A 12,797-nucleotide genomic window follows, 5' to 3' on the forward strand; every position below is an offset into this window, starting at 1 on the left:
AAGCCGCTGTAGCCAGACTGCCTCTCTAGATTCCTCCTCTCTGGGCAGGGCATCTCTGAAAGAAAGGCAGCAGCCCCTGTCAGGAGCTTACAGATAAAACTCCCATCTCCCTGTGACAGAGCACCTGGGGAAAGGGGCAGCTGTGGGTGCAGCTTCAGCAGACTTAAACATCCCTGCCTGACGGCTCTGAAGAGAGCAGCAGATCTCCCAGCACAAAGCTCAAGCTCTGCTAAGGGACACACTACCTCCTCACATGGGTCCCTGATCTCCCCGCCCCCACCCCGCCGCCCCGTGCCTCCTGACAGGAAGACGCCTCCCAGCAGGGATCAACAGATACCTCATACAAGAGAGCTCCGGCTGGCATCTGGTGGGTACCCCTCTGGGATGAAGTTTCCAGAGGAAGAAACAGGCAGCAATCTTTGCTGATCTGCAGCCTCCACTGGTGATACCCAGGCAAACGGTCTGGAGAGAACCTCCAGCAAACTCCAGCAGAACTGCAGCAGAGAAGCCTGACTGTTAGAAAGAAAACCAACAAACAGGAAGAGTATCAACATCAATGAAAAGGACGTCCACACAAAAACCCCATCCAAAGGTCACCAACATCAAAGACCAAAGGTAAATGAATCCATGAAGATGAGGAAAAACCAGCACAAAAAGGCTGAAAATTCCAAAAACCAGAACACTTCTTCTCCTCCGAAGGATCACAACTCCTTGTCAGCAAGGGAACAAAACTAGACAGAGAATGAGTTTGACAAATTGACAAAAGTAGGCTTCAGAAGGTGGGTAATAATGAACTCCTCCAAGCTAAAAGAGCATGTTCTAACCCAATGCAAGGAAGCAAAGAACCTTGAAAAAAGGTTAGAGGAATTCGTAACTAGAATAACCAGCTTAGAGAAGAACATACATGACCTGATGGAGCTGAAAAATACAGCACGAGAACTTTGTGAAGCATACACAAGTATCAATAACGGAATCGATCAAGCAGAAGAAAGGATATCAGAGATTGAAGATCAACTTAATGAAATAAAAGGTAAAGACAAGATCAGAGAAAAAAGAATGAAAAGGAACAAACAAAGCCTCCAAGAAATATGGGACTATGTGAAAAAACCAAACCTACGTTTGATTGCTGTACCTGAAAGTAATGGGGAGAATGGAACCAAGTTGGAAAACATTCTTCAGCATATTATCCAGAAGAACTTCCCCAACCTAGCAAGGCAGGCCAACATTCAAATTCAGGAAATACAGAAAACACCACAAAGATACTCCTCAAGAAGAGCAACCCAAAGATACATAATTGTCAGATTCACCAAGGTTGAAATGAAGGAAAAAATGTTAAGAGCAGCCAGAGAGAAAGGTCGGGTTACCCACAAAGGAAAGCCCATCAGACTAATAGCAGATCTCTCTGCAGAAACCCTACAAGCCAGAAGACAGAGAGGCCAATATTCAACGGTCTTAAAGAATTTTCAACCCAGAATTTCATATCCAGCCAAACTAAGCTTCATAAGCGAATGAGAAATAAAATCCTTTACAGACAAGCAAATACTGAGAGATTTTGTCACCACCAGGCCTGCCTTACAAGAGCTCCTGGAGGAAGCACTAAATATGGAAAGGAACAACCAGTACCAGCCACTGCAAAAACATACCGAATTGTAAGACCACCCACACTATGAAGAAACTGCATCAACTAACAGGCAAAATAACCAGCTAACATCATAATGGCAGGATCAAATTCACACATAACAATATTAACCTTAAATGTAAATGGGCTAAATGCCCCAGTTAAAAGACACAGACTGGCAAATTGGATAAAGAGTCAAGACCTATCGGTGTGCTGTACCAAGGATATCCATCTCACATGTAAAGACCCACAAGGCTCAAAATAAAAGAATGGGAGAATATTCTCCAAGCAAATGGAAAGCAAAAAAAGCAGGGGTTGCAATCCTAGTCTCCGACAAAACAGGCTTTAAACCAACAAAGATCAAAAAAGACAAAGAAGGGCATTACATATTGGTAAAGGGATCAATGCAACAAGAAGAGCTAACTATCCTAAATATATATGCACCCAAAACAGGAGCACCCAGATTCATAAGGCAAGTTCTTAGAGACCTACAAAGAGACTTAGACTCCCACACAATAATAGTGGGAGACTTTAACATCCCATTGTCAATATTAGACAGATCAATGAGACAGAAAATTAACAAGGATATTCAGGACTTGAGTTCAGCTCTGGACCAATCAGACCTAATAGACATCTACAGAACTCTCCACCCCAAATCGACAGAATATACATTCTTCTCAGCACATCATAATTATTCTAAAATTGACCACATAATTGGAAGTATCACCACTGATCACACAGAAATACAAACTACCATCAGAGAATACTATAAACACCTCTATGCAAATAAACTAGAAACTCTAGAAGAAATGGATATATTCCTGGACACATACACCCTCCCAAGACTAAACCAGGAAGAAGTTGAATCGCTGAATAGAGCAATAACAAGTTCTGAAATCGAGGCAGTAATTAATAGCCTACCAACCAAAAAAAGCCCAGAACCAGGATTCATAGCTGAATTCTACCAGAGGTACAAAGAGGAGCTGGTACCATTCCTTCTTAAACTATTCCAAACAATAGAAAAAGAGGGACTCATCCTGATACTAAAACCTGGCAGAGACACAATTAAAAAAAGAAAATTTCGGCCAATATGCCTGATTAACATTGATGCGAAAATCCTCCAAAATATACTGGCAAACTGAATCCAGCAGCACATCAAAAAGCTTATCCACCACGATCAAGTCAGCTTCATCCCTCGGATGCAAGGCTGGTTCAACATACACAAATCAATAAACATAATCAATCACATAAACAGCACCAATGACAAAAACCACATGATTATCTCGACAGTTGCAGAAAAGGCCTTCAATAAAATTCAACACCCCTTCATGCTAAAAACTGTCAATAAACTAAGTATTGATGGAATGTATCTCAAAATAATAAGAGCTACGTATTACAAAACCACAGCCAATATCATACTGAATGGGCAAAAGCTGGAAGCATTCCCTTTGAAAACTGGCACAAGACAAGGATGCCCTCTCTCACCACTCCTATTCAACATAGTATTGGAAGTTCTGGCCAGGGCAGTCAGGCAAGGGAAAGAAAGGGTATTCAATTAGGGAAAGAGAAAGTCAAATTGTCTCTGTTTGCAGATGACAAGATGGCATATTTAGAAAACCCCATCGTCTTAGCCCCAAATCTCAAGCTGATAAGCAACTTCAGCAAAGTCCCAGGATACAAAATCAATGTGCAAAAAATCACAAGCATTCCGATAGACCAATAATAGACAAACAGAGAGCCAAATCATGAGTGAACTCCCATTCACAATTGCTACAAAGAAAATAAAATACCTAGGAATACAACTTACAAGGGATGTGAAGGACCTCTTCAAGGAGAACTACAAACCACTGCTCAAGGAAATAAGAGAGGACACAAATAAATGGAAAAACATTCCATGCTTATGGAGAGGAGGAATCAATATCATCAAAATGGCCATACTGCCCAAAGTAATTTATAGATTCAATGCTATCCCCCTCAAGATACCATTGACTTTCATCACAGAATTAGAAAATACTACTTTAAATTTCATATAGAACCAAAAAAGAGGCCGTATAGCCAAGACAATCCTAAGCAAAAAGAACAAAGCTGGAAGCATCATGCTACCTGACTTCAAACTATACTACAAGGCTACAGTAACCAAAACAGCATGGTACTGGTACCAAAACAGATATACAGACCAATGGAACCGAACAGAGGCCTCAGAAATAATGCCACACATCTACAACCATCTGATCTTTGACAAACCTGACAAAAACAGCAATGGGGAATGGATTCCCTGCTTAATAAACGGTGATGGGAAAACTGGCTAGTCATATGCAGAAAACTGAAACTGGACCACTTTTTTACACTTTATACAAAAAATAACTCAAAATGCATTAAATACTTAAATGTAAAACCTAAAACCATAAAAACCCTAGAAGAAAACCTAGGCAATACCATTCAGTACATAGGTGTGGGCGAAGACTTCATGATTAAAATACCTAAAGCAATGGCAACAAAAGCCAAAATTGACAAATGGGATCTAATTAAACTAAAGACCCTCTGCACAACAAAAGAAACTATCATCAGAGTGAATAGGCAACCTACAGAATGGGAGAAAATTTTGCAATCTATTCATCTGACAAAGGGCTAATATCCAGAATCTGTAAGGAACTTGAACACATTTACAAGAAAAAAACGACCCCATCAAAAAGAGTGTGAAGGATATGAATAAACACATATCAACAGAAGACATTTATGAGGCTAACAAACATATGGAAAAAAAGCTCATCGTCACTAGTCGTTAGAGAAATGCAAATCAAAACCGCAATGAGATACCATCTCATGCCAGTTAGAATGGCGATCATTAAAAAGTCAGGAAACAACAGATGCTGGAGGGGATGTGGAGAAATAGAAACACTTTTACACTGTTGGTGGGAGTGCAAATTAGTTCAACCATTGTGGAAGACAGTGTGGTGATTCCTCAGTGATCTAGAACCAGAAATACCATTTGACCCAGCAATCCCATTACTGGGTATATACCCAAAGGATTAGAAATCATTGTACTATAAAGACACATGCACATGTATGTTTATTGCAGCACTGCTCACAATAGCAAAGACTTGGAACCAACCCAAATGCCCATCAACAATAGACTGGATAAAGAAAATGTGTCACATATACACCATGGAATACTATGCAGCCATAAAAAGGATGAGTTCATGTCCTTTGCAGGGACATGGATGAAGCTGGAAACCCTCATTCTCAACAAAGTAACACAGGAACAGAAAACCAAACACCACACGTTCTCACTCATAAGGGGGAGTTGAACAATGAGAACACATGGACACAGGGAGGAGAACATCACACACCAGGCCCTGTTGGCGGGTGGAGGGCTAGGGGAGGGATAGCATTAGAAGAAACACCTAACGTAGATGACAGGTTGATGGGTGCAGCAAGCCACCATGGTACATGAATACCTATGTAACAAACTTACACGTTCTGCACATGTATCCCAGAACTTAAAGTATAATTTTAAAAAAAGGGTTAGTAGTAAAGTAAACCAAATATATCCTTGAATTGCCTTATTTTCTTACCCCACAAAATCTAAGTTGTGCACTTGGCAATCCCCCACAGTAAACAGGTTCCTTTGTCTACTCCCAAAAGGCACTTACTCTATTTAGACCAGATAGAATGAACTCTTAGCCATAGCTAATTTAGGGATAGGAAAATTGCTGACGAGTTTACTCTTGAATGTACTCTTGAATAGGAATTGAATGAGGAAAAAAAGGGTGAAAAAAGAGGAATTTTTTTTCTTACAAAAAGATGAGGGAAAAATCACTCTTCCTACTAGTAAGGCTTACTACATAGATACAGTAATCAAGACAGTGTTGTATTGGCAGAAGGATAAACACATAGGTCAATAGAAAAAAAACAGAGAAGCAAGAAATAGACCCCACAAATATACCCAACTGATTTTGACAAAATGCAAAAGTAATTCAATGGAGGAAGAATGGGTGCTAGACTTCTCAACGAATGGAGTTGTAGTAATTAGACAACTATACACCTATTGGCAAAATAATAACAAAAGAAAACATCTTTGGGATTTAGGGCTAGACAAGAGTTATTAGACCTGACACCAAAAGTATGGTCCATAAAAAGAAAAATGGATAAGTTGTACCTCATCAAAATTAAAACCCTTTGTACTGAAAAAAAAACAAGCAAAAATAATGTTCACATAAAAAGACAACTTACATACTTGAAGGAAATATTTGCAACCACCTGTCTGACAAAGCGCTTCTATCTGGAATATATAAGGAAATTTCAAAACTCAATACTAAAAATACAATAATTCAATTAGAAAATGGGCAAAAGATATGAATAGACATTTCACCAAAGAGAATATACAGATGTCAAATAAGCACATAAAAAATGTTCAACACCATTAACCATTATGGAAAGGACAATTAAAACCACAGTGAAATATTACTACATAGCTATCAGAATGGCTACAATAAAAAATAGTCACAACACCAAATGCTGGCAAAGATGTTAATAAACCAAATCACTTATATGTTGCTGATGAGAATGTAAATTGATACAACCACTCTGGGAAAGAGTTTGACAGTTTCTTGTAAAACTAAACGTGCAATTGCTATATGACCGACAAAGACCTGTACACTAATTTTCAAAGTAGCTTTATGTGTAATAGCCAAAAATTGGAAACAACCCAGACGTTCTTCAACAAGTGAATGGTTAAACAGACCATGGTATGTTCATATTGTGGAATACTACTCTGCAAAAACAGAAGGAATTATTAATACATGCAACACCTTTGGTGGACCTCAGGGGAATTATGCTCAGTGAAAAAAGTTTACATGTTACGATTCCATTTATATAATAATCCTGAAATAATGTAATATATAAATGAAAAACAGATTAGTAGTTGCCAGAGACTAAGATTTGGGAGGGAGGGGTAACTATAAAGCAGTAGCATGAGGTTGCCTTGACATAATAGAACAGTTCTACAAACTGTTTGTGGTAGTAGTTACATGAAGCTACATAAGTGATAGAATTGCATAGAACTACACATACACACTAATACACACAAGTAAGTTCATTAAGTTCATCTATAACTGGTGAAATCTGAATAAACTCTGGAAATTATACCAATGTCAAGTTCATGGTCTTAATAATGTACCATAATTAGGCAAGATGATAACATTGGGGACAGAGGGGTGAATGGTGCGTGGGATTTCTCTGTACATTTTTCTGCAACTGCTTGTGGATCTATACTTATTTCAAAATAAAAAAAGGTAGAGGTAAAAACCCTATCTCAACATGGGTGCACTGTCGCCTTTTAGCTTGGTATACTGCCTGCTAGGCTCCAGGAAGAAGGCTGGCTATGGAAAGCATTAAGTAGGCAAGTCCCCTTGCAGAGACCTGACCTTGGACTTTCCCTAGGACTAGACACTAGCAGCTGCAGGTACTCCTGGCCTTGGACTTCTTTCTTGCTTCTGCTAATGCTTTAGATGAGGGCCAGATGCAATCAAATACATGGGCTGTAACTGATTTCTTTGGAGTCCTTGAAACAGGAAGCCTGGCAGTGAGACGAAGAAACAGCAGATCTCCCGGGATAGTGTGAGAACTAAGAGAGTAGAATGGAAATGGGTCTTGGGGAGAGGGGAGGGCAGGCATCAGGGCACTTCTCTGAAGAAAAACAAAATGTTGGGCCAGTGCCCTTTTCAGAGACCAATCAAAATAAGAAAGAGGGCAGAAGCAGTCTATCTTACTAAGTTGCTTTTAAACTGCAAAATTTTATGCCTGGCTGTTCTACTTGCTAGTTTCATCTCCTGTGATGTGAAGAAAGAATGAGTTTTTGCTTCACTGAAGATTCTACTTCTAAGTTGTGTCCTTAAGGTATTACATGTTAACAAAATGTTGACAGATCAGACAGCATTTTTAAATGCTTTTTTTTTTTTTTTATGCTTTTTTTTCTTAAGCAAAAGTACTGCTAGCAGCACCTTCAGTGTTCATTTCATCAAAGGACTCTCTAAACATATCGTGTATTTATTGCATCTTTGGGAGTAATAATTTTCTTCCCAGATTTCAAATTACTACATATTTGTTACTGCACCACTGAGGGAGGAGATCATTTGTTATTAGTTCCTTGTCTGACGTGAAACATTTAATTTGAACTGAAACCACTGCACAAGAAAATAAACAGTGCATTTCATACGCAAAAGTGTCTGCTTCCCTCACTGGGAGGCAATGGGAATCATTTTGACCATATGGTGGGTGTTTATCATCAGATGGCTCATAAGCATCTCTGCTGTCTGCCTCCATTTTCCCTTCAGACCTGGGTACTGGCTCTTTTTCAAAGAAGCTAGGTCAGCTTGCTTTCAGACAGAGCATCTAAACTCTGGAAGCTCACCAGAATTCCAACGGGAGATTTTTTAAAAATACCGATGACCAGACCACACCACTCTCAGGTCTGTCAACAAAACTCTCTAAGGGTAAGACGGTTTAGTGAAATGTTTACTTTCTTGGGCTCTGAAGCCAGACTGCTTGGGTATGACACCCAGTTTTGCCACTTAAGACCATCAGTTTGTGTCCAAGTTATTTAAACTATCTGGGCCTCAGTGATCTCAAATGCAAAATGAGGGTAATATTACCTAAGTCATAGGGTTATGGTGAGGACTAAATAAAATTAATTATGTGAAGTAATTAAAGCAAAGCCTGGTCATAGTAGGCACCTGATGATGTTAGCTATTACTTTTTCTGATGAGCACCCCTATTCTTAATATCTGATAAGAAAGCTAGGAGTTATTATATTATAAGCTGTTCTTACCACCTTGAGTTCTTCCCCAGCCATTGTTAAAATCCCAAACACTGCAAAAAAAAAAAAAAAAAAAAAAAATCTACAGAAGAGAGGAAAAATTCCAGGGCCAGTTTCAAAAGAGGCTCAATACACGGCAGGTTCTATCTATTTATATTGCTTAGAATCAGAAATGTCAAAAGTGAGTGAAAAGAACCCTTTGAAGAAACTTGATGCTTTCTGTTCGAAAATTTTTAACACACACACATGCATGTGCACAATGCCAAAGAGCCTTGATATTCCAAACTTTATGTCTAAATATTTATGACCATCAACAAATTACTAAAATATGTACAAAGCCTTAGGGGAAAAATATCCATCATCCAAATGATTAGAGCATTAGGATATGTGACTACAGACATATGACAAATACAGCAAACACCATGGTATTCCTTCTTATGCCCAGATCCAGATCTGATGACCCTGGTTTTCGTACATCTGTAAATTCACACGAATTGCATTTCCAATTTATTCTAGTTTTTAGCTCTGTTGGATGAGTTAGATTTATGGGAATGCTGTTACCTTGAAACATGTCCTTTGGGTTTCACAAATATATGTGGCATTACTTGGCTCTTTAGATTAAAATCTCATTGCCGTTAAGCAGACCCTTCAAACTGACCTGGTATTGAAGATTGCCACATGTTGGATGAATTTAGGGGCTATAGAAAGAAAAACATATTGGACAGGGCTCTGAGCTCTCTCATTTCATATGTGAAAGAGATCATGGTATACCTTCTAGTTCTTCCCATGGCCCCTACCACAGTTCATTCAACAGAATAGGTGGACATTCAAGATTTTGAGGCTGTTGAGTAATACAAAGTGAAGTGCCCTGTAATTCCAGGAGAATTTACACATATTTAAGATGTGATATATAATATTATTGCCAAAGCACTTAATTTTATTGCTCAAAAACTAAAAAAAAAAAAAACACACATACACTAAAAACCTCTTATTTCCAGACACAAAAGGGAGTGTGATGAAAAGTTTTACTTACAGTAATTTTTTTATCTCTTCTGGTTATTGCTTATTATTTTCACTACTCATATTAATCTTTTATTAATGCTCAACTACAAATCATATCTCTGTGTTTATTATGGCTTATTCATAACTCTGAATGAAACATTGTTTGATAAGTGAGCATGAATCACCAGCCTCTTCTATCTAAATCTATCCCTCTACATATTTCTAGTGTCCATTAGCCTATGAGACATCGGTACCAAGCCAAATATATTAAATATATGGTCCTTTCCTGTTAGAGATAGAAATGACACTTCAGCATAAAGTTTGAGAGCCCCCAAATCACATTTTACTGCCATTTTAAAAATATACTTACTATATTATGTTAATTTTAACCCTCAGAATACAACTACCTGTCTTTAATTGAGGCCTTTAAAGAAACTCGCTTCATTGTTATGAGTCTCAGCTTTTTTCACTTCCAGCCACAATAGTAAGTTAATATAATGGAAAGTTACTAACACATAATATTCTTTTAGCACAGCCCTGTCATATTATAATAAGATTTTACTTTTACATCTTTGAGCAATTTAACACAGTATGAATTTCATTATCTTAAGAGAACTATTGACCAAAAAAAGGTGGGGAGAAGGAAGAAAAAAAAGCGTACTACAATCAGGAGGCTAATGGCCTTATGTGAAAAGAAACTTTGCAAATGCTTTTCCTCTAAAATGAAACTGGTCAAAGGCCAGATTGATTATTGAGGGAAGAATGCTGCCATGGTTAGAAGGAAGTGAGTTAATTGAACTGCTAGGTTATTTCCTAATATGATAGCCATGAGTTTATCATTCAATTCTTACTAATGTATCCACAGACAAATGGACTGTGATATTTACATGTACACAGTACATGTAACTATCTGAGCCAGGGGTCTCTTAACAAAAGATTAATGTGGACATTGACACATGGGAAGGTTTTTTTTTTTTTTTTACTCAGAAGACAATGTGTACTCACTTGGCATGTGCAGGTTCAAAGCTGCTAGACAAGGAAATACTCAGAAAGCAATCTGGTGAGGTGACAAACTTCAGTCTCCAATGCTCTGTGAATTTCCAGTCCACCCCACTTCCATCTGCTAAATGTATAGCAGCCCCAGCTATGGCCCCGCACTCCGCATTGAGAGCAGATGTTCTCTCTGGAAATAGGTTTCTCTTTTAAAGATGAACCATCAGACTCCATTATAATCTATTCTCCTGTCATTTGCTTTGTTATACTTTTTGTGCCAACAGATTGCGAGGCAGCAAACATTTTAAGTGAAGCTCTGTAAAATTGCTAATATCCAGCAATAACTATCAATGCTCAACTGTCACATGATAACTAGATGTGGATGTAAAGTTGGCTAACATTTGCTAAGTGGCAAATAATTATTTGATATTCATTTTAACGAATGTGGTCAAGAATGAACTCATTATTAGGATAGATATGAAATACAGTTTGTGTGTAATTCTATTATATACCGCTTTCTAAGGGGAAAATTGTAAAGGCTGAGTGACAAGTATACTTTTTAATATTCTAGTCAATTGGCCTGTGAGATTGGTGACAGTGCGATTGAGTTTCTACTTTCACACCCACAGGCATGTGCACACATACATGCACACAAATACAGAGACAGAGAGAGCACAGCACTGAAAAAATAAGTAGTTCTAATTTTTTTTTCAATATTGACTTTTCCCTTCTTTAGAGACTGTATCTAGAAAAATTTGCTTTAGGTGCTAGGAATCTAAAGTAGTAAAAAGGTAGATAACTTGCCCGAGGTCACTCAACTGGAAACAGGGAATAGACTGGATTTGAACTCTGGTCTGTATAAGTCTAAAGATGACAACTTTAGCCACCATACCATACTGCTTCTTCACCCAGGGAGAGAGTGCCATTTTTGAAATGTCCTACAAAATGCTATTATGAGGCCGGGCACGGTGGCTCATGCCTGTAATCCCAACACTTTGGGAGGCCGAGGAGGGTGGATCACCTGAGGTCAGGAGTTCAAGACCAGCCTGGCCAACATGGTGAAACCCCCGCCTCTACTAAAAATACAAAAATTAGCCAGGCATGGTGGCAGCGCCTATAATCCCAGCTACTCAGGAGGCTGAGGCAGAAGAATCGCTTGAACCGGGGAGGCAGAGGTTGCAGTGAGCCGAGATCGCACCACTGCCCTCCAGCCTGCATGACAGAACAAGATTCTGCCTCAAAAAACAAAATTGCTATTATAAAAGCAGCCTTTAGCACCATCACAAACCTAGCTGACCTTTAGAGACATCAGGTCAGCAATAAAATCAGAAATGGAACAGCTAATTTAGTTGGCCTTTCAAAGCTCTCACAGCAAAATACCTAGCTCCTACAGTGTGAACACACTACCAAAGATCAAGAAATGAGTCTTTTGGTTTGAAAGTAAGTGAAAAAGAGAGCTGGGCATGGGGAGGTTACAACGTTGTCATTCTGTATGCAGGACTCTGTGTTCATGTATTTGGGTAATGTATTACCAAGGTGGTTAAGGACATGGGATGTGGAGCCTGAGAGTTGTTTCATGTATAAAATGGAAATCATAATGTTATCTATTTTGGGGTGTTGTTAGGAAGTTGAAATGAAAGAAAACATGTCAAACTCTTAATAAAAGGACTGAAACATAGTAAGCACTCATAGGTGTTAGCTACTGCTATTTTTGTTGTTTTACAATGATTATTTTTTTTGCCGTTCTCCCCAAATAGTCCATGAGCCCCTTAAGTGCAAAGACTCATATTCCTCCTTGAAAAGCAGTAGAATGCAACTGTTAAAAGCCATTTCTAGAACCATATTACCTGTGTTCAAGCCTGCTATTTTACTGCCAGTGAGATCTTTATCTCTCTGTATCTATTTCCTCATTGATAAAATGGGGCTAATGTTAGAATCAATCTTATAAATGTGTTATAAAGATGAGAGTATAAGTCCTGCAAGGACATAATTTTTGTCTGTTCTGCTCAACAATGTAACCCCAGTGCCCAGACCATACCTAGCACACAATAAGTGCTCAATACCAATTTGCTGAATAGTTACACATAAGGCATTTAAAATAGACCCGGGTACTCAAATAGGAAAATGTTAGCTATTATTATCACATGTGCCATCAGAGCCTAGTACAGTGCTTAGCACAGGTTAGGCCCTCAAAAAATGTTTGCAGAGTGAACAAATGAATAAATGTTGTCCCCCTAGTCTGAGCTAGCTAGCCATTGCTCATCAAAAACTATGAAGTGAAGTCTGATCTTTCATGCCCATGGCTTCCCTTACCTGCATCACATACTGTGTAAATGCTTTTAGTACTTTTTTTTTTTTTTTTTTTTT

The sequence above is a fragment of the Hylobates moloch genome, unplaced genomic scaffold (genome assembly GCF_009828535.3).
Source record: "Hylobates moloch isolate HMO894 unplaced genomic scaffold, HMol_V3 SCAFFOLD_7, whole genome shotgun sequence".
In the NCBI taxonomy this organism is placed as follows: domain Eukaryota; kingdom Metazoa; phylum Chordata; class Mammalia; order Primates; family Hylobatidae; genus Hylobates; species Hylobates moloch.